This window comes from Notolabrus celidotus, chromosome 8 (assembly GCF_009762535.1).
Source record: "Notolabrus celidotus isolate fNotCel1 chromosome 8, fNotCel1.pri, whole genome shotgun sequence".
In the NCBI taxonomy this organism is placed as follows: Eukaryota; Metazoa; Chordata; class Actinopteri; order Labriformes; family Labridae; genus Notolabrus; species Notolabrus celidotus.
The window spans coordinates 8,156,935-8,180,563 of record NC_048279.1 but is presented as its reverse complement, the minus strand read 5'-3'; the positions used below and the strand labels follow the sequence as shown (position 1 = coordinate 8,180,563).

General features: G+C 39.2%; 1 long non-coding RNA gene across 1 annotated transcript; it reads right to left on the bottom strand.

The window, feature by feature from the left end:
- Positions 1–6,292: 6,292 nt before the first annotated feature.
- LOC117817753 lies at positions 6,293–22,999 on the bottom strand. The gene is made up of 3 exons (XR_004632195.1): positions 22,974–22,999; positions 9,335–9,479; positions 6,293–7,623 (listed from the first exon to the last, which is right to left on the bottom strand). It is a non-coding gene; the product is annotated as an uncharacterized LOC117817753 (long non-coding RNA).
- Between the last annotated feature and the right edge of the window lie 630 nt (positions 23,000–23,629).

Here is a 23,629-nt window from a genome sequence, read left to right as displayed (position 1 = left end):
CGCAGTGCTCTCAGTTGAAAACTGGAACAACGCTGTCATCAATGTCACTGCTTGATCAACGACCAATCAGAATCAAGAAGGGACAGGACTTCTGAAACTAACTTTGTCAACAACAATGGAGGAGGTCCGTACAGAGGTGAAATGTTATCACACTCGTTCTTTCAAGGTATGATTTTCCGAGTTTAGAGCTGCTGCTAATGCTATGACAAGATTTCTATCAAAAAGTTGTTACAGTTTCTTGATGAAATGCCGTAGAATGGGAGCAAGTATGAGCATACAGAGCATTATAAAACAGACATAATGGTCACTTAGGGAAGCGGAAGTACTGCTGGACGACATCTGTAACTTAGTAACACTAAACACTGGTGAGAAGCGCTCTGAAATTGAGGTCGTGGGTGCTCCCAGTGCAAAAAAGGGCACAGCTCTTTACTCACTGCTATTAAATGACTCATCTGTCACATATTCACACGTTACAGCTTTTAGAACAAACGTTCTGTCAGCTCGTGTTACTTCTGAAAATAAAAGTTGGGATATGATCAGTCTGTCTCTTCCTCTCAGGCTTTTTTCCCCTCAGATTTTAGATCAATGTTTTTATTTGACTTCATCTGGTGTGCGTCCTCTTGTGATCACTGCGTGGTGTTTCTGATAATAGACTTCTGCAAACAAGTGATAGCATTGAATGAGCTTTTTAAATATTCAGCACTGAAGCTACAAAATCATTTAATATAGAAGCCTGTTTGTATCACTCCCAGAAACACTTCCTCCTTTTAAGAGCTACTTAAGTATTTTCTTACCTTGAGCCCAGTGCTTAATCCTTTTTATAATGTCATTTGCAACACAGGTTGGCCTTTAGGCTTATATGCTCATGAGTTTTAGTCACCTTTCAGTCATTTTTGCCCTTAGTTTAAGGCTAGATTCAGTCAATAAAATGTGATTACATTTTCTCTTTGTCAAAATGTTTTCTCTTGCCAATCAGAGATGAGTATCAAAGATGTGCCGAGTGTTTAAATCTGAAAAGCAACTTTTTTCTCTCTTTTTTTTGTGACTACCTGTTTTCATTTTTTAACAATCATTGCACGTAAGGCAATTCATACAGGAAGTCATACATTATGAGAAAAAAGAAAATAACATCATTACCTGCAAAAGAGCAATTTTCTCCTCCTTCCCTTCACTTCCCAATGAGTCTTTGTCTGAATCAAACATTACAAGCAACAATGTAAGTCAGGAAACTATATAGGCTTCTTAACACGTCATACACAGAATTGTACATAATGAAGTAGAATGAATTCAACAGAACTATAGAACTGTTGAAAAACAGGAAATCACACCATGGATGTCAGCGCTGAGTGCTCAAATTATGCTTTTTACTATAACTTGACCTGCCTGATTCATCCTGATATGGAAGTTTAAGACTCCAGCTGAAACGAACGTGCTGGATTCCAGTGGCAACAGCTTCTACTACTACTACTACTACTACAGTAGTCTCATCACTATCATCTCTCTCTCTGGCTTTCTCATTCTCCTTTACCACTCTTTCCAACCACAACTCGGTCAAAGCAATGTCTGTCTAACATGGGCTGGTTCTGCTTGAAGTTTCTGCCTGTTAAAGGTGACATATCACGCTTTTTTCATCAATATATATTGGTCTAAGAGGTCCCCAAAACATGTCTTTAAAGTTTATGCTCAAAAAAACACTTTGAAATCAGATTTTGGCATGCCTGAAAAGCCCTCTTCTTCAGTCCTCCTCAGAACAGTCTGTTTTCTCTCTGACCACGCCCCCTCAGGAAGTGGATGTGCCTCGGCTGTCCAGCACGTTGATCTAATGTTTACATGTTGGCTGAATATACACGGCTGCTCACAGATAGCGTTACTTCAACCCTCTGAATCTGATCCAGAATCTGATCCTGACGGAGAGGCGCCTGTAGCAGGACCTTTCGGAAGGATTGGTCACAGATTTAGTGTTTCTTGTTGTTTTATTTATTAGTATGTAGACGTGTGTCTTGGTACACAGCTACGAACATGTAGCTATGTGGCTATGCTAGCTAGCGCTAGCACTTATCCATGATAAATAAAAATCATCCACTAGATCTTCAAATCTGCAGACGTGGGGAGTAAAACCGACCTCTGCCAGAAAGGCAGCGGGACCTTTTCTGAAGGATTGGTCACAGATTCTGTGTTTCTTGTTGTTTTATTTGTCAGTATGTAGACGTGTGTCTTGCTACACAGCTACAGCTACGACTTGTAGCTATGTAGCTATGCTAACTAGCGCTAGCACTTTTCCATGATAAATAAAAATCATCCACTAGATCTTCAAATCTGCAGACGTGGGGAGTAAAACCGACCTTTGTGTTTATTAAGACAGCCTACAACTAGCATGCCTCCCTCCTAAGCTCCTTGTTACCACACATTTGTGCAGGTAATGAAAAACGGAGGGGGGATTCAGTATTATTTTATACAGTCTATGGGCTGAACAAGCTCTGAGCTCCGTGACAGACCGGATATTGTTGTTACGTAACAAAAACACGAAAGTCTGAAACGGCTCGTTTCACACACATTTACAGAAAGGTGGAGAAATCAAAACAGAGGCAGAATGGATTTTTTTTGTTCTCGGGGGGTTTGTAGACATGCCAGGGAAACATATTTCAGGTAGAGAACCATTAAAAAGTCCATTTTGCATGATATGTCACCTTTAAAAGAAGTTTGTCCTCGCTGCTGTAACTTGCTAAATACTGCAAGGTGCAATGCTCATGGTGGATTAAGATGAGATCAGACTGAGTCGTATCCTGTCTTGGTGTTGGGTCTTTGTTAATAATTCAACATGGACCAGGTCTAGACCTGCTCTGTTTGTAAAAGCATCTTGAGATAACCTTGTGATCTTTATAAAAATAAAGATTGATTGATCCTAGAAATGAAAGCTTCAATGTAAAATTTCCATTAATAAGTTAATCCAGTGATGTATATAAAGAATGTGCGGTGGCTGCCATCTCATTGATGACATCTTTGCAGCAGCAGTGTATGACCAAAACCTCAGCAGACTTTTGGTTTGGTTGAGACTGTGCCAGGAGTCATTATTCAAAAGAACAAGTTCAGGAGAGCAAAAATTTTCTCTCCAAGTTTTTCACTTGCAAAAAAAAACTTTGGACAGGTTGGCACTCTGACATGAAGTGTGGAAATGTCCTCACTTGGTTTGACTCACATAGGAAGCAGTTTTGAGAAGTTTTAGTATTCATCCTAAAGCGCTGTATAGGTGCTATGTAGGTCTGATAAACAAATACAGATTTGTTAACACTTTTACTTGTGAGATATCTGAAGTCCTCACTTTACATAGATGGCCTTGATTCTCCCTCAGTGTAATGCTGCTGTGCTGTCCTTGCTGAGGTCAGTAAAGAGCATTACACACATATAAAAGTGGTAATAAAGAGAAATGTTCCCTACTCCGAGTCAAGAAACAAACCACTCTGTCTTTGACCGCTATGGCTCAATGTATCGTCCTCCAATAAAAACACAATGAACACACATGTCCAAGAACAGAGCAACACATGATGGAGACATATAACTGACTGGATCTTGTCTGCCAACACAAGAATGAAAAGGGCAGAGTGTCCCAAAATGTGCCTGAGGTGACAGGTGAGTTGGACGCACATCTAGTCTTGTCAACAAAAACAGAACATACGTTTGTCAGTTATCAAAGATCTATTTTTAGCCTTCTGGCTTGACAAACTTCTCATCCTTTATCAAAGGTTAAGATGAGGGAATTAACGCTGATGTAGACTGAACTGAATGTTCTTTGTTTTTGATTATGCTCAGAGAATCAACATGAGTATGGATGAAAAAAAATATTTTCTATAAATCTGTTCAAGAATACATTTTACAACCATGCCTTGGTTATAATTATTTGTGTGTCACAAAACCAAGAAGCACATTGATTCATGAATGTGATCCAACAGAGGTCACTGATTAATATTAACGATATACAAAGTCTATAATGCCTATACTTTGGTTTTGGGATAAAGTAAACATCTGTTTAGAAGTTTTTACCCAAGTTGTGTTGATATAAAAACCCAATAAGGGTGGGTCCATCAGATTTGTGAACATTGGTGAAGTAAAAAAGCCACCATACAAGTTTTTTTTTTAAATTGGTGTAAATCAGCGTCTTACTTCAGAGCTGGCTTATCAAAAGGTGATGAGACAAGAACCTGCATCAGAAACAGTGTTTGACACAGGTGGTATGGCACCACCAATAAAAGCCTCTTGATGGCTTCACTGTTGCAACTTGAATACAGTTTTCCTTAAACAGGTTTGATTCTCTTGGTAGTATGTACATGTGAATGTCTGCAGTTTAAGTATTGTTATGACTCAGAGAGGCCATACTCTTTCAAAGAGAGCCCCTTGATACAGTTTGTGCTAGCTGTGACACTTTATGCTATAGAGAAAAAATCTGGACCTTGCATTTGCTCTACGATGAACTCGAGATTTACAGCGAGCTGGTGTTTCACAAACAGAGACAGAGGCGGACATAAACTGTCTTTACCAGCTGAACTGATCTTTGGGTCTTTGTTAAAACCAAATGGGCTACTGAGGTGTCTTTGCATTTAGATATTTGTAAAGTCATATAAATATATGTTTGGTTCTTTTGATCATGTAGTTTGTAATGTGTCTGTAGCGGTCCCAGCAAGAACGAGTGGTTTCACTCTCAACAGATGAGTTTTTTTAACTTTAATTTCCGTGCCGTCAATAAACAAACACACCGTAAGAGCTGAACAGGACGAGACAAAACCAAACAAAATGTAAACATCACCATAACCACGGAAACTGCAATATTTACAACATAAACACAAGACAAGTTCATTAAAAGTAGTGATGGGCAAATGAGGCTTCGTGAACCAGTAGTTGTATTTTTTGACTCCTCTAGATGGCGCTCTTGGTTTAAAAATAAAGGCTCAATGAATGGCAATTCAGTGTGCTTTCAACTCTTTGTTGAACAGAGAGCGCCATCTAGAGGAGTCAAAAAATACAACTAGTGGTTTGTGAAGCCTCATTTGCCCATCACTAGTTAAAAGTATTTAAATACGGAAACCATTGAGATGATCATTGAGCCAATTTAACTGTTAAAGGTGACATATCACACTTTTTTCATCAATATATAATGGCCTAAGAGGTCCCCAAAACATTTCTTTAAAGTTTATGCTCAAAAAAAACACTTTGAAATCAGATTTTGGCATGCCTGAAGAACCCTCTTCTTCAGCCCTCCTCAGAACACTCTGTTTTCTCTCTGACCACGCCCCCTCAGGAAGTGGATGTGCCCTCGGCTGTCCATCACGTTGATCTAATGTTTACATGTTGGCTGAATATACACGGCTGCTCACAGATAGCGTTACTTCAACCCTCTAAATCTGATCCTGACGGAGAGGCGTCTGTAGCAGGACCTTTCTGAAGGATTGGTCACAGATTTAGTGTTTCTTGTTGTTTTATTTATCAGTATGTCGACGTGTGTCTTGGTACACAGCTACGGACATGTAGCTATGTGGCTATGCTAACTAGCGCTAGCACTTATCCATGATAAATAAAAATCATCCACTAGATCTTCAAATCTGCAGACGTGGGGAGTAAAACCGACCTCTGTCAGAAAGGCAGTGGGACCTTTTCTGAAGGATTGGTCACAGATTTAGTGTTTCTTGTTGTTTTGTTTGTCTGTATGTAGACGTGTGTCTTGGTACACAGCTACAGCTACGGCATGTAGCTATGTAGCTATGCTAATTAGCGCTAGCACTTATCCATGACAAATAAAAATCATCCACTAGATCTTCAAATCTGCAGACGTGGGGAGTAAAACCGACCTTTGTGTTTATTAAGACAGCCTACAACTAGCATGCCTCCCTCCTAAGCTCCTTGTTAGCACACATGTGTGCAGGTAATGAAAAACGGAGGGGGGATTCAGTATTATTTTATACAGTCTATGGGCTGAACAAGCTCCGAGCTCTGACTCCGTGACAGACCGGATATTGTTGTTACGTAACAAAAACACGGAAGTCTGAAACGGCTCGTTTCACACACATTTACAGAAAGGTGTAGAAATAAGAACAGGGGCAGAATGGATTTTTTTCATTCTCGGGGGGTTTGTAGACATGCCAGGGAAACATATTTCAGGTAGAGAACCATTAGGAAGTCCATTTTGCATGATATGTCACCTTTAAGACTGTGCAAACATTTAGCTGCAAAAATGTACAGTGAACTTAATAAACCTAACATAATAGAAATAAACACTCAAAACACAAATAATCAGTGATACTATGAAGGCAGTTTAAGACAAAACACTCAAAACAAAGCAAACACAAATTGAGGCCAATCTAAAGGGCTAGGAAAGCCAGCTGTGAGTGACTACCACGATTACACCTTTTGACATTGAACAGGAATAAAGTATCACCACAAAACACCAGCACAGCATTAAACACCACCAAACCAAACCAAGACAATAAAAACGATATCTTATTCCCATATCCAAGTGGCACGCTAAACTGGACCTTCTCTGTAGTGCCTTCTCTACCCTCATTCATTCATTCATTGTGCCATTTGTTTATCCTTGTCAGCTGTTACCCAGCACATCAGCAGCAAACCCAGCCTTCAAACTAAAAGCCCTTTTTAAAGTGTCGTTTACAATGACAGTGTTTCACTTTTTATCAATCAGTGGGATTTTGTTTTCAAGAAAAATCAGTGAAAGAGAAGAGAGACCTGACATCAGCTTGGTCAATATCCTTTTACTTTTTGTATTTAAGCTCATGTTTTTTGTCCACTGTGGGCTTCATTTTCAGAGTATTTTATGTTGCACACTGTTTCACTGGTTAGAGCTAAACTTCAGGCACACCTGTTAAGAGTATTAAGTCTTGTAAAGACGGACTGAAAGGGCTTACATAAGACGAGCACAGACTGAAGATAGGGTGAATCGTTTCATTTAGAGAAGGAGACTATTGTGTGGAACACTGATGGACATCTAAAATGCTCAATTATGGTGTCAGAAATCGGGAACATTGTGGTTAGTACAGCATGTCCTGTGCAATTGCAGTGCCAATCCTCAGGTTATAAAAAGGAAACAGCATCATTAACCAAAACGGGAAACTAAAAGATTCGAGACCTCTTGTATGACGCCTTGTATGTACTTTTCACAGAAGGAGAAAAAAGCTCATTCTTGAAATGAAAGTAATTCCATGGGAAGTGGAGAGGACTGCAGATCAGCTGTTAGCCTACCAATCCCTGCTTCAATGCTTTACTGAATGAAATTTGGGGATGCTTTTGAAACACTACTCTTACTGATTTGTATGTTTGCATTCAGAGGTGTGTTGCATTCTGCACACATACACTTCAGTTGTTACGTGTGTGTGTAATGGTTTGTACCAAAGCTTTGTAACAGGACCCAAATGCAGAACCATAGACTGGGGTTAGAGGCTGTGAAAGGGGGATTTATCTTAAACACACTGAACCGAGTAGAACTAGGAACAGAGGCTGGATTGTGGAGGCGTAGATGAATGTAGCAGAACTGGCAGAGTTGAGGAAGTAGAGGCTACAGTCTGATGTGGCTGAGGCTGGGCAGCAAGTGATGAAGTGCTGACAGCTCGATGGAGGGAGGCACTGGAGACAGAGGAGCAGAAGTTAGGCACAGGACACATCCACAGGGCAAATTCCACGGGATCTGGGTCCGGTCCATCTCTGATCCATCACGGCATCGAATCTGATAGGTTTCTACTCTAGTCAGTGTGTTAACTTCCACAGGATCTGCTCCTTTACGTTCTGGCTGTGTCACTGATCCGGCAGGTCGGAGCCTTCTGGATCAGATACGCAAGACTTCTATTTCTGCCAGATGCAGGAGCACGACACATCAATCTGTACCAATCAGATTGAGCGGGACAGGAAGTCAGGCACCATAACAAAATGAAAACATCCGGTTAATTTTCAGAATAAAACACTCTGGGCCTGATCTACTAAAATCCCAAATAATGAGTGCCCTTTAATGAGTATTTTGCGTGTGCTATCGGCTGTCACTATGGAGAGTTTGAGAGAACAGAGTGGCCTTAGGCAATAAGTTTGAAGCCATGGAGTTGGAGGTCTTTGTGGAGGAGGGAAATAAACACATCAGTGAACTCCAGCAAAGGTGAATGCTGTGAGAAAAAACAGAAGATCTGCCGATGAAATAAACGCATCTACTCTACTCCAAAACGCAATCAGCGTTTTGATGGAGTTTAGAGAGCAATTTGATGAGGCCTGTCCCTGCTTTTATTTTTTACTCTTCCTGTCAATGTTTCACCTTCTAAGCGCTCATTCGCCAAGTTAAAACTAACTAAAAACCCTTTGATGAGCACGGTGGGACAGAGTGGACATGTCATGTTATCTATTGAGAATGAAAAAGCAAAGAAAATGGACATATAGCGCATCGTGGGCAAGTCCGCAGAGCTTAAGGCTCGTCCAAACAGTGGTGAGTAGGCCGAGTACTTCATATGGGTTTTTTGTTTGCATGTGAACATGTGGGCCGCTGTGCCAATTTGACTAAACTTTACATCTGTTGATACAGTGACCTACTGTGCTCTCATTAGTTGAAAAAGTTAAAGTGGGTGTTAGAATGATGCGGTCGCTATCCGTGGTGCTGAACTGCTTTGAATTTGTGTTGTTTTATTTATTTATTTTTGTTGTTCTCTTGGTTTGTTAGACTTCATGTCTGTTTGATCGACTTCAAAATGACATAACTGTGTGTAAAAACTGTAGTAATGCTTGTAAGCCCCGCTGTTGTGGGCATGTTGTGAAGTTATGATGAGCTTTACAGTGACTGCAGCCATTTATGCGTAACGCTGTGCCAGTTTGCACCTGCCTTTCAAACGTGCTAAATATAGATGCAAAAACACCACTCGCTATCTGCTTCAGGTTTGATAAATTACAATGCGTGTGCTAAATGATTACATTTGCATCTCCTCCTCCCAGTGTTTCACGCGTCCTGATGATCTACATGTATTCTGCGTATTCAGGAAGGCAAACACGCTAAATGGATAGTGAGTGCTATTTTGCTCGTTTGACAGATGCAATCCTCGGTGCTCCAGGTTAGTAAATCTGCTTTGCGCACTCTATCAAGTTTGCACCTGTTTTATACACGCAAACCTTTAGTAGATCAGGCCCTCTGTGTTATCACAAGATCGTAATTCACTTAACTACAACAACAAACCATGCCGATGAGCGGAGCCAGACCTTGAGTCATCAGGTCAGAGGTTTCCAGAGAACCAGAAAGACAACATGGATGAGGAGAGGAGGAGGAGAATCCTTGATTCAGTGATTACAGCGGGAAAACCTTGCTCACATGACTCCAGCTATCCTCCGATCCTGGGTGTTGACAGACATGAGAGCATGGAGATGGATTGGACACGGATCTGGTAGAAGTCTGATGTTAGGCGATAAAATTCCAGTTAAGGAGCCAACAACACTACTGGATGAGCGGAAACAATCTGGCAGCACGTAGGGAGAAGACAAGAGCTTATATGAGGCAGATAATCAGGAGCAGATGGATATAAATCATGGAGTGAATGAAGAGTCCAGCACCTTGTGACCAAGCCCGCCTCTGAGAATGAGTACAGGGAAAACAAACAAAAACCCAACACAGCAGCTAAATAGAAAACAAAAAATTAGGACAATTTGAGCTCTAAGTTGGCTAACCTCGGACATTTACGCAGCTACTGAGAGGATTTCATGTTTTCACGAAGGCAAGGCCATCAGTGTGTGTGTGTGTGTGTGTGTGTGTGTGTGTTGAAGAGGTTTGTTGTTAGTGTACACTTTAGTCTCCATTTTATATATTTTATTGTAACTATCAGGAGGCTGTAACAGACTCAAAACTCTTCTCCTTTAAAAAAAGAGAGACAGCAGTGTAAATAAAAACTATAAGACATGTTTATAACTCAACTCTGAGGCAGTTATTTGTTGAATTAAAACAAGAGACGTGAGTAAAAAGACAGTTTAGAAATCATATAATTGTTGTTACAAAGTCTGAGGCAGTGAAAGGTTTTATGACAGAGAAAGAATAGACCAGAATAAAGAGAGACAAAGAGGAAGAAGAGGGCTTCAAAGATGAATGGGCTGTAGGAGGGGGAGAAAAATGACAAGGAGGTAGAGGAGAAGAGGAAACAATGACAAATCCTGACAAATATGAGAGCCAACAGGATTCTAATACTTACTTTATCAACCCACCAGACTCCTCTGACAAATCACTTAATATGCAAATAGCTCGGTATTTATTCAAATGACAAATCACACCTCAGTAAACAGACGCGTGAAACACAGCGCAAACACACGCACATTAAAACACAGGTGGGAAAACACACACACACACACACGTGCACACAGGTGGTTTATTCATCTGTTGGACTTTTCAAATCCAGTAGCGTTTAATAACCGCTCTATTTGTCCCCGTGATAAATAGAAGTAAGAGCCGCTGCTGCTCTGCATAAAGAGGATGGATGCCACAGCTCCATCTGTATGTCGTGCGTGTGTGTGTGTGTGTGTGTGTGTGTGTGTGTGTGTGTGTGTGTGTGTGTTTGAGTTAAAGTGTTTGTCATTTTAATAGCTACTCTTTTTGCCTGCTAATTAGGTTTGGTAACTTATTATTTGTATCTTTTCTCACTTGTTAATTAAGCCTTTTAAGGAGCTCTGTCTTGCACTTTGGAACATGAATGAGAAATTCTTTAATGGGGTCAAAGATTGGAAATGTTTGCACAGGAAGAAAGGCTCCACCGAAACACTTACAGGAAGCAATAACTTGCTTTTGTTTACAGTGTTGACAGTTATCTTGGTGAGGAGGTTAAAGCCAGGAGAAGAAAGATACGTTGATGAAGAGTGTGTGCTTTCTATTAGGGTTTCAAGGTTATCGCCACCCCAGCGATTAAGGTCCAAAATGAACGAGTTACATTTTTCCAGCGTACCTGGTTAGGATGCCACTCCTTAAATAAACACCCAAATATTTGAGTTGAAGCTACCACCTACGAGCTAAGCAGACACATGCAGTCAATCAGACTAATGTCAAAGGGCAACCACGTCACAAAATCAATCAATTAATCTTTATTTGTGTAGCACCAAACCACAACAAACGTTATCTCAAGATGCTTTTACAGACAGAGCAGGTCTAGACCGTACTCCATGTTAAATTATTAACAAAGACCCAACATCAAGACAGGATAAGATCCAGTCCCCTCTTACTGACAGGACTCTGATCTCATCTTAATCCACCATGAGTAATGTACCTCGCAGTATTTAGCAAGTTAAAAACTTCCTTTAACAAGCAGAAACCTCAAGTAGAACCAGACTCATGTTAGACAGACATCTGCTTTGACTGAAAAGTGAGCAGAGCACTATTTCAGAGTGTATATTTTCACATACCTAAGTATGAAACTAAATCAAAGATGCCGTTTGCTAAATGGGTCAACACTGTGGTAGGCTGGGGTCTAAGGGACACCCTCAGATTAGTATGTTGTGACCAATCATATGCTTCACTCTCACAGGGAACAGTGTTTTCATGCATACAGGACCTGTAAGAAACAGAGAAAACAACCAAACTTGAACTCCTGAAAAGTGCAAAATGCTGTTGCCTTAACGTGGGATCACTGGACGTCAGTGAGTAATCAGATTATCTCAGAATAACTGCACACCATGCTGACACTGACTGGACATTTTGTACATGCACACCTGCATATTTCTTAATGTTTAACAGTGTTGTCCTTGAAAAGAAAACAGAAGTGTATTTCATAGAGTAAGCACTCTGTAGCTGTCTCCAACCTGAGTCATGGTTCAGACCACACTGGTGCAGCAATGCAGCATTTATTTGAATGCTACATCTAAAAGTCAAGATCATAAAGGACATTCAATTGCATCAATTTGATCCCCAGATGAAGACAGTCAAAATCGTTTTTGCAAAATAACGGAATTTTAAATGCCACCCAATGCAATTTTAGGATTAGTTGAAATCAAAAACAGATCATTGTTTGACAGCCCCACTTTCTGTTCTTACTCAAGTCCTAATCTTATCTAAAAGATTGATATCATGCCACTTTCAACTGATCTGTTTTGGTGGGCCTTGTGTGATCCTTTCTTTTGTGCCTACTCTCACAAAGGTGTCTTTACCCAAAGGCTTATACGTACAGAAATTCAACCTGTGCAACTGTTGTCTGTCACCTGCCATCCCTCCTCCACTCCACTGAGCTCCATGCATGTGAGAGCAGAAGCACAATGAATCACTCTATAAGCTACAGCAAAACGCAGCCTGAGAATATTCACAATGAATGTTTATACACCTGGGACCGACCCAAGACAACCACACTTATCTCAAGTGCACTACAAGTGCAACAAAAGCCCAGCAGGCATGAGTCAATGAGAGTAAGTTATAAGTGTAATCTGCACAGAAGAATGATGAAACTCCCCTGATACAGTGATGAGACCAGAAGATTGAAGACAAGGTTTGATATTTGGTAAAATGTACTTTTTTCCTCATTGGGTTTTGTCATTGTTCAGTGATCAAGTGTCCACAGTAGAACTTTGGTGTAGCACGTCCACAGATGTTAGATTGTTTTCTTTGAAAAGGTAACTGAAGTTCTGTCAGTTCTTTGCAGAAGGTGTGAGTATTTCTCTTCATCTGAATATCATCACCTCTTTCTGTATCTGGAAATGCGCTTGTTTATGAAGTTTCACCGTCTGTATTTATTAATATTTTCTGTGTTTGTGATGATGTATTAAGCTACAAATTTTCTCACAATTATGCAGACACTAGATGAGAAACAGCCGACAGCTGTGGTTTGATTTCAAATTACCTTTGATGGAAGCCACAGATTCTGAATATGTCATTCCAACACGTGCTTTATAATATCAAGTAAATACTGAAAATGTCAAAAGTGTCATCATCAGTCCGTGTCTCAATCAATAATAATAAGATATTATTATTATTATTATTATTATTATTATTATTATTATTATTATTATAGAGCATATGAACTATCTTGATCTAGCCACTAGAGCATTTTTCAGTTTTTTCACTGTCACATAAGAGCTTGTTTTAATTACCAGAAACAACTGTGACCAATGTTGAGCATCTGTGTCAACCATAATTATATTTCAAGAGATACTCATTACATTTTAAATTGCATTCATTTGGCAGACAGTTTGACAAAAGTGGCTTACAATAACTCCACAGGGGCAGGAGCTAGATATCATTTTAAATTGTGGTTGCATTAAACTCCAAACAGAGTGTGCTTGGTGCAACTGTCCGAGGGTGGGAAGAAACCCTTGTTTGTGTGGGTTGTTGGGGAGGTAGTGGGTTATAAAGTTTTGTTCTCAGGAGGCAGTGGGAGACAGAGAGTTAGTGCAAACAGTCAAAACTAATGTTTGTGACTTCCTGGTTCCCTGACAGTCACTGTAAACTCAGTGGTAACGAGTGTAAGAAGAGGAATCGACACTGGCATAGAGGTTGTTAAGTGCAGTTCTAGGGGCATGAATCTTCAGCTAGATTCCAGGGAATTCTGAGGCCAAGTGAGGTCAGCAGGGGGTTGGGAATTGGAGTTAAAGTAGCATTGCAAACCATGGATGGGTTACAGAACCTGCACTAAGTATCATGACCAAGGACAGGATTCTGTTCTCTGTGCCTGTTTGACTACCCAAACAAAAATGTAGTCTTTAAGTGTTCCTTAAAAAGCCTTCATTGGGTTGTTTTTTTAAATAGTAACAGTTAATCATTACAGTGGGTACATTTTATTGATAATCAGTAGTGTAACAAACAACTGTAATTGAATTTACCTGTTTCACACTAGGTACCTGATTTCTCCAAGGGCAGCTTCACTTCAGCTCTCAGCTTCACTTACCTGAGGACACCACTGATTATTTGAACCCAAAAAGTAACAAACATATACCACCAGCAAAGTGCACAAGGGTGGACCTTCTGACTTTGGTTGAATCTGAAGTTCTGGTTTAGATAATCCACAAATACTTAGAATACTAACTACTGACTGCTCTTGTACCTCAATAAACACAGACTCTAATGAACAGCTTGCAGAGCTTACGTATATGCAGGGAAATTTGCAACAAAAGGCCAAAATGGAGGGAAAAAGACCAGAGTTTTGGTGCCATACTGGATGAAGAGGCATGTAGTGTTGTAAAGCCTTTTGAGAAAGTGGATGTGGGCACATTTCAAATTGGGTTCACATATGACACAAATGATGCAGTAGGTAGTTTCATCAAGAGTCAATGCAATAGATTATTTTGCTTTTAGACAATATTTGCTAATATCACAAAGTATGCCGTCATATAATATTGATTCAGCTCTAGAGCCTGAATACATTTTAGACAATATTACTGTTTGTACTGATTTAACACAATCAGTTACATTTGACCTAATAAGGAAAAGCAATTTGATGACATCGTATAGTCACATATGCATCTGTCGTAGGGGATTTTAATCTGTAGCGAAAGTTACTCCTTCTGTGATTGTTTTATCTCACCTTTGACTTTGATCATACAGACCATGTGACCATTTGCACGTTTCACGTTAATGTTTGGGAACACAACAAACTCGTAACAAGATATAATACACAATTAGGGGATCATTAGGTTGTCAGCAGGGTTGACCCAGGAGTTGGAAACAACAGAGACAAGGGTAAGTACAAAATAAAACAGAAAATGTGAAACCAGAGATCTGCTGTTGTAACTGTGGCTGAAACACTTCCAACAGTTGCCCTTTCCTTCAAAGTTCTGATCATATGTGTGGTGTACAGAGTTGGGTTCTTTTGGACTGCTCGACATGTTTGTTTTGGTGTTTTTACGCCTCTGCACCTGTCACCTATTTGCACCCTCCCTCCTCAGGCAACATTCAGCCAGCCAATCAGTGCAGTGCCCAATCATCATAGCATCCTCTCCTTGTCAGATCCCTGTGTAGATGATGAGGTTACAAACTGAGAGGCTGTAGATCCTCCACAGAGGAGAAATGTGTGATCTTTTAGCTACTGAAATCAAAACCTTGCTCAAAAGACAACTTGGAAATTTTAACAGCTAATTCTCTGATTGTTGTGTCTTTTTGTTTCTTGTTTTTTTCTATGTTGTACGCATACTAACTTCAAATGACTATTCCCTTCAATCTTTTATTTGGTTCTGGTGTTCAAGAAATTTTTTTTGCATGGACGTCAACACGATTTGATGTTCATCTTACTTATTCCTCATTTATTGTTAATTTTTAAAATTCACCAATTAGTAGTGATGGGCAAATGAAGCTTCACGAACCAGTAGTTGTATTTTTTGACTCCTCTAGATGGCGCTCTTGGTTTAAAAATAAAGGCTCAATTAATGGCAATTCAGTGTGCTTTCAACTCTTTGTTGAACAGAGAGCGCCATCTAGAGGAGTCAAAAAATACAACTACTGGTTCATGAAGCTTAATTTGCCCATCACTACCAATTAGTGTATATACAGTTGTGTTCAAAATAATAGCAGTCCCACATCACTGGCAAGATAAATCACTGTTTTTGTTAAAATTTCAACTTCTACACTGCAAGTAAGTTTCTAGAAGGTTTAGTAAAGGTATAGAAAACCAACAGACCCAACAGGCATGGCGTGCATGCTGCTGATTCTGTGAAACTGAATCATTAACTGAAAGGGGCGTGTTCAAAAAAATAGCAGTGCTGAGTTCAATAAGTGATAATGTGAAAAAACTGGTGTTAAACAGGTGGCCCTCATTTAAGAATCAAGGCAACTGATGCTGCATATGCTGGCTGTGCATTTGTCCGTGAAAAACTGAGTAAAATGGGTCGTTCAAGACACTGTTCAGAAGAAGAGCGTTCTTTGATTAGGAAATTAATCAAAGAAGTGAAAACCTATAAAGAAGTGCAGAAAATGATAGGCTGTTCAGCTAAAATGATATCAAACGCTTTAAAATGGCAGCCAAAACCAGAAAAGCGAGGAAGAAAAAGAAAAACGACTATTCAAATGGATCGGAGAATAACCAGAATGGCAAAGGCTCAGCCAATGATCAGCTCCAGGAGGATCAAAGAAGATCTAAGGTTGCCTGTGAGTACTGTAACAATCAGACGACGTCTATGTGAAGCCAAGCTACCAGCAAGAAGCCCTCGCAAAGTCCCATTGTTAAAAAAAAAAGACATGTGCTGAAGCGGTTACAATTTGCCAAAGAACACATTGACTGGCCTAAAAAGAAATGGCGTAATATTTTGTAGACTGATGAGAGTAAGATTGTTCTTTTTGGGTCTAAGGGCCACAGACAGTTTGTCAGACGTCCTGCAAACACTGAATTCAAGCCACAGTACACAGTGAAGACGGTGAAGCATGGTGGTGCAAGCATCATGATATGGGGATGTTTCTCGTACTATGGTGTTGGTCCTATTTATCAGTTTGAGTACATCAGAATACTGGAAGAAGTCATGTTGCCGTATGCTGAAGAAGAAATGCCCTTGAAATGGGTGTTTCAACAAGACAATGACCCCAAACACACCAGCAAGTGAGCAAAATCATGGTTCCAGACAAACCGCATTCAAGTAATGGAGTGGCCAGCACAATCCCTGGACCTTAACCCCATAGAAGACGTGTGGGCTGAATGCTGTTCATGAGGCAAAACCAAGAAATTCAGAGGAATTGTGGAACGTAGTACAATTGTCCTGGACTGCAATACCTGTTGACTGGTGCCAGAAGTTGGTCGGCTCCATGCACCGCAGATGTGAAGCAGTTATCAGAAACCGTGGTTATGCAACCAAATATTAGTTTATGATTCTCAGGAAAGTTGAATCTTCAAGCATTTCTTAGTTTATACTGTACATTTTTGAGTTTGTAAAGACAGATGTCAACACTGCTATTTATTTGAACATTATATTTCTTGACTTTCTGTAAAAATTATCAAATTCAATTACTTTTTCCAATTTTCTTGCTTTGAAATAGAAAGTGCGGTGTCCCCAATGCATTTGTGTTCATTAAAATACAATTTATTTGAGGGATTTTGACGTTTACTCACCTTTTTACTCACACTGCTATTATTTTGAACACAACTGTACATGTAGTCGATACAGACATACTAACAAGCATACTAGCAATTCCTCATTTATAGGTCAATCATACATTTTTCCCCTTTCATTAGAGGGGTGCCAATTTTTAGCAAACTACAGAGGCTCTAGCAATTCCATTACATGACTAAAGAATGCTTCAATAAAAACAGGCATAAAGCTGCAGCCAAGCTACCCCAAAAGAGCGTGTTAAATCCTGTAAGAATTGCTTATTGTCAGATCTCACTTCAGAGGTGATGGACAGGTCTTACTCTCCTTGAAGGAACTCAGCTTTTTCTCGTGTGCCATGAGCTTTAGGTGGTGTCTTGACATCCACTCTGAGACACCTGCTCGGAAAGCAGTGATGCTTGACTGAGTGTCAGATGGAGGGGATAACTGAAGGTCTCAACAAAAAGATAGCAGGCTCTTAAATCCTTTTGATGGCTTTTCTGATATATACAACAATCTTTGAGAAAAACAGAGTGAAAGGATCAGGAGTGTCAGAGTGTCAGGGCAAGATTTGTGGGCGCTGAGGGGTTGTTTTGAAAATACAACAACACATCAGTGTTACAGATTTTGTATTCGACACATAGGTTCTTCCATATAAATTTCCCCCTGCAAACAGAGGGTTGTTTCCCCCTAGTGCCTAAGTGCAGTGAAATGACTTACTGCAAAGTTGTGCAGACTCAGATATTTGTCACTTTCTGAAATTTAAAGCCTCAAATGTTATAAATCCCTTTATCGGTTTAAAAACTGCTTATGTTGCAACAGGACTATGTTCATATTACTATAAAGGTTGTGTAAAAAAAGACAGACGGAGATCCAACAGCGAGGGCAGGACAACCAGATGCCACAAATAAAAGGGTCTGCTCCGCGCCAAATGGAACTTGGAAAACCAATCCCAGAGTGGAGCAGCTCTGCAGGAAGCCAGTCATTCAGAGGAAGCTAAAGCAACATCTGACTGTGTTCCACAGGAGGTAGAAAGCCTCGTATGGAGCCCCTGCAGAGGCATGACTGATATTATTTTTTCTCGCTTGCTGTACAGTCAGCACTGAAAGCAGAGCTCTTTATGTGAAGTTACACTATTTGTCGAGCTTTATGCCTCCTTTGAGGCTGAAAAATTTAGTATCAACAGCTTTAATATGTTGTAATCTTTGAAAAATATTGCTGCACATCTGGTGAAAAATGCTGGAGGGTACAAGCTTTTTGGTTCATGATTTTTGGTTTGAGTCGCTTTGACCACTCACATTTGGGTTGTCTTTGGGAAGCACATAAAGGCTGAGTCCATTGGCCACATTGCAATTTAGACTATGATTGGACTGCAAGCAAACGTTTTCTCATTTCAATGGACATGTATCCGTTTATGAGTACAGAAAACACTTCAGTCATAGACTTCATCTCTTGTCCACATGTCCATTTTCAGATCATTTTTGGAACTATTTACAATAACTTACAGTAACAGAAGGGAGTCTCAGACAATATTTTGGTGTTTCAGGTAAAGCCAGCAGAGAACTGATGTGGGATATCCAGGCTGCTGCCTCTGAGGCTTAGTTAATGTAAACCAAAGCGCAATGTGACATGCGATTGCATCTTTTCTTATGGTAAACATTGCAATTCCATCAAAGTGTTTAACCCTCTGGCAGACACTTCAACCTGATGGTCGCATGAATGAAAAAGTCTGATGATTACTAAAGCTATTAAGTAAAGGATAATGTATGGTTCTATTTCCCATAACTACCTGCTAACCATACATTATCTCACTTATTATCTGGCCACTAACTTAGAATAGGCAAGGCAAGGCAGCTTTATTTGTATAGCGCATTTCATACAGGAGCGCAACTCAATGTGCTTTACATTAAAACATTAAAAGCATTGGAGATATTCAGACAGGCATAAAAGAACACAATTAAAATGACAAATATGATAAAACAGAAAAGAAAAGGAAAATGAGAAATATATTAAAAATTACATTAAAATTTTAATTTAAAGTGGGTTAAAATGAGCTAAGATAGGAAGGCAGGCAAATAAAAAAGTCTTAGTCTTTGATTTAAAAGAGGTGAGAGTTGGAGCGGACCTGCAGCTTTCAGGGAGTGTGTTCCAGATATGTGGTGCATAATGACTAAACACTGCTTCACCATGTTTCGTTCTGACTCTTGGGACTGAAAGCAGACCAGTACCTGATGACCTCAGAGGTCGAGGTGGTTCATAAAGTAGTAGCAGATCAGTAATGTATTTTGGGCCTAAACCATTCAGTGCTTTATAAACCATCAGCAGGATTTTAAAGTCTATTCTCTGAATAGTGATTTGGCAAAACATATTGATTAAATAAGACTTTATTGATTTGATTTATGTATACAGTTTTTAAAAATGGTCCCAGTGATTCCATCCCAGTTAACGTTCCATGGTGATGGATTCTTATCTGGCTGTTTTGGTCGAATTAACACGAAACTGTCCTCATTCAGCTTTCCTTATTCTCTGAGCTCTGCAGTTCCGAAACAGAATCAAGCATCTTACACACCTGGAAATTCCAAAAGAAAACCGGGTAATAAGACATGTTAATTGGAAACCATGACGACCAAATGGGTGCTGACCTATTTTCTGCCTTAAGTCAAATTTTAACCAGAACACAAATCTAGGAGAAAAAGTCATACAAAGTTGAGTTCTCTTTGTGTTTGTTTTGTATGTACCCTGTTGCTTGCCAAGCACTTTGTAAACTGTCAATTTTAGAAGGTGCTATATATAAAGGTATTATTATTATTATTAAAATGATCTAACACAGGGCAGAGGAAACTGAGGAACTAAATACACAGAGTAATTAACACAGGTGTGGACACAGGACACAGGTGAAACTAATCAGGGTAATCAAAGTTTGCATGATTCATCCATTCAGAACCATGACTGTTTCAACTCAATTTAACAGTAATCCATGCAATAGTTGGTAAGAGATTTCAGCCGTGACCAAAGTAGTTGGGTCTTCTTTTTTCATCACTTTTTCTTTTCTCTAAAACACATCTTCTTAAACTTTAGAAGCTTTAGTTTAGCATGTGCTACACAGAAAAGGAAAAATCTTTGCTATTCTTCACTCTGAGTCAATCTCTGCAGCCAAACCTGGTTGGTAATCTGCCAGCTTTTTTCCAGCGTGATCCCACTTGTTCATGGTAATTACACTAAAGCTGAGAAATTACAGCTAATGTGATTTTTTTTATCTTAAGTCTTCTCCACACAAGACGGCACACTGTGGAGATGTGTTTGATTATTCTCATCACGCAGCACTTTCTCCAAAGAAAGAACTGCACAATGAAAATGCAATGCAGAAGAATGAAATGAAGCATAATGAGTATACATAAAGCAGCCACACAGAGTTACATCAGCAGGATGGACAGCGGCCATTGGGAATTATCTTGTAATCAAAACAACACTGTGGCGTTCTGATGCTCTTTTCTCTCTGCTGTCTTATTCTACAGAGACAAACACAACAACTCCACATCTCTCATTCACAATCAGCTTATACAACCACTCACTTTGTTTTCTTAATGTTTAGAGTGGACACATGAGGACACCAGTGGATGAATTATCTATGAGTTACAAAAGTCTTCAGTGTTTTTGCTGCCTCAAGTTCACAGAACTGAAGTGGATCACCAAAATTGAACAAAGTTTCAACTTTGCAAGAGTCATAAATCTTCAGGCATATTACAGTCAGAGTTGACCAGTAAAAACTTTCAAATCTAGGTAGTGGAGTCTGCCATTTGCAGGATGGACTCAGATCCCAACCACACAAAAACAAGTACCACTTCAGTGATACTATTTGTATTCTACATCAGGCATAATTGCAGTCCCAGCAAGTCCAAACCAATCGTTCAAACTGGCACTCACATTTACCTCACACTGAACTGAATAATTCATGCACTTTTGTTTGCACGACTTCCTGATTCAGTCATTTGCTAAACAGTTTAACTTAACTGATTTGTTTACCAGGTGCTTAAAAAATAAAGATAGGTTGATTGCTTTTCAGATTGAATTGTTGCATGCTCATTACATTAGTGTGCTTTCTATTTAGTTAAGAACAAACAGACCACAACTTTCTTTTTTCTGTATTGCTTATTAGCAGTTGTTATGATGCCAAAATGCTAAAGTTGGACAATGTGATGCACATTTTGTCAGCTAAAAAAAAGTAAAATCTGGCATGTCTCTGTCACGGTGAGGAAAATGGTGGAAGGAGGACAAAAGATACCAAGAAAACGTACATAAAACGTGCAAGAATTGAATCCAAATAAAACACAGAGAACACAAGAAAATAAACACAGGCTGTTGGCTGTTCCAAAGTCTAGGCTTAAATCTAAAGGGGACCGAGCATTTTAAATCAGGGCCCCTGGACTTTGAAACGACCTGCGTGAGGAGATAAGGCTGTCAGAATCTGTAATATCTTTTAAATCACAAAACTTACTTTTATAGACTTGCCTTTATGTGATGTCGTCTTCTTACTGCCTTTATTAACATTTTACTCTTTATCCCATCTCATTTTCCTTTAATTGTTTTACTCTCTTAATATCTTATTTACTGCCTTTGTAGCTTTTATTCATCTTGGTTTATTTATTTTACTGTTCTTATCTAGATATATGCCTTTATCTTTTGTTATCTTTTAGCTTCTTAGCTTTCATTTATTCAGTTTTAATGTATTTCATCACTTTTATCTTTAAATGCTTTATCTATATTGATGATTTTATCTCTGTATTGCTTTTATTTCACCTTATTGCTTTTACCCCTCTTTTAGTGCATTATTCCTTTTTATTGCTTGTAGCCCCTTTTTATAATTATTTATTTTCCTTTTATATTTTTAATTGTCTTACTTTCTTGGTCTCAGTTCATATTGTCAGGTTCTTGTGTTGACTGTGACATCAGGTCAAATCATTGTTTGGGTCTTTGGTGTTTGTTTTCTTGATGTCTGGTTTTAATTTTGTTAGAAGCTCTCTCCGCTGTTGATTTATTTTTGTGTTTGTTTTTTTTATGTGACCTGTTGCTTGCCAAGCCCTTTGTAAACCATAATAAAGAGGAACTAAATACATAGTAATGAACACAGGTGTGAACACAGGAAACAGGTGAAACTAATGAGGTTAATCAAAAAAGGAGGGAAAGACACAAGGGCATGACGTAAAACTAAACTGGAAACACAGGGATCAAAAATTACAAAATAACAAAGGAAACACAAGAAAACACAACAAGTGACATGGATCACTAACACACAAGGGAGACGAAGGATAACTAATACAGAATAAACACAGGGAGGGACCAAGGCAAGAAACACAGGGAAAAAACTAAACTAAACATCAACTCATGAGACTCTCCTCTTCAGCCCAACGTTTAACAGAGTAAATGCAAATGACCCAAATAGCCTGCTGTTATTGTTAACTTTACTTTGAAGGTGTCTTAAACTAAAGTTTTTTTTTTCTCCTAAGTAAAATTATAAAGATTAATGCTTTTATTTGGAAAGGTATACACCAGAAGTACAAAGTACCAAGACCATTCATGAGCTCTTATGTGGATAAAGCACCTGGTCGAGGCACAAGGTTTGTATGTATTTGGTATCTTGTGTAAATCAATATGAAGTGATTCTATGACCTCTTTGTGTACTTCTGTTAAGATTTGTGTGAAGCTAGCAAAGATGCTACACGTACAACTGTAACATCGGTGTCATGGCTGGAGCCACATAGTAGTAAAGTCTTCTCAGCCACACTCTCACCTCAGTTTTCCCAACATTAGTTTCAACACCTGTTAACAATTTGCAGTCAAACACACATTTAACACAATTGGTTCCATCTAGTAGATTTTTTTTCTTGTATTTAGTCTTACATTGTTTAAATTAAGCACACCTTTACACTGTAAGATTACAGAAACATTTCTGTTATGTTAATCATTGTTTCTTTTCTCTAAGTTACCTGGCTGTGGGGGAATGGCACTTCCTTGGTTGAAGAAAAGGCGTGGCCAAGGGTGGAAAGGACTTTTATGCTGAAGCTGGCTGAGTGGAGCAGACCATGGGCTCTGATGTCACGGGGGGAGTTTAAGCTTAGTTAGTATTACTTTGAATTCAGTTTAATTAAGTGTCCATTTTGTTTACCCCTTGAGTTAAACTTGGTTTGGCCCAACCACTATATAAGTTCCTTGATGTCTCATTGTTTCAAGTCTGTTTGTTTAGTTCACACCTTTCATTTTGTTGTGTTACATTGAGTTATGGTAAGTTGACCTCCTTTAAAGGCCTAGTTCTTATAATTTTGGTTTGTGAATTTGGTTTGCATAATTTGGGTTAAAATAAAAACTACTGATGGTGAGATGAAGCCTCATGAGGCATCGAACCACTTGAGCCAATTGGTTTGAGAAAGGGTTCATCTCTCGAAGCTTCATGTGCACACGAAACCACCTACTGGCCAGGTTTATCATCACAGGCAGCTGGATCTTAACCACATAATGTGTAAATGTGTGTGTAAATTTTTCCCAAAATGGTAGTATCATATGATATGGCAGGTTGTGTAAATATATTTTTTTGTCACTTTAGGAAAATGGAATTGGCTTAAGCAGGCAGAGGACAGTAAAAGTG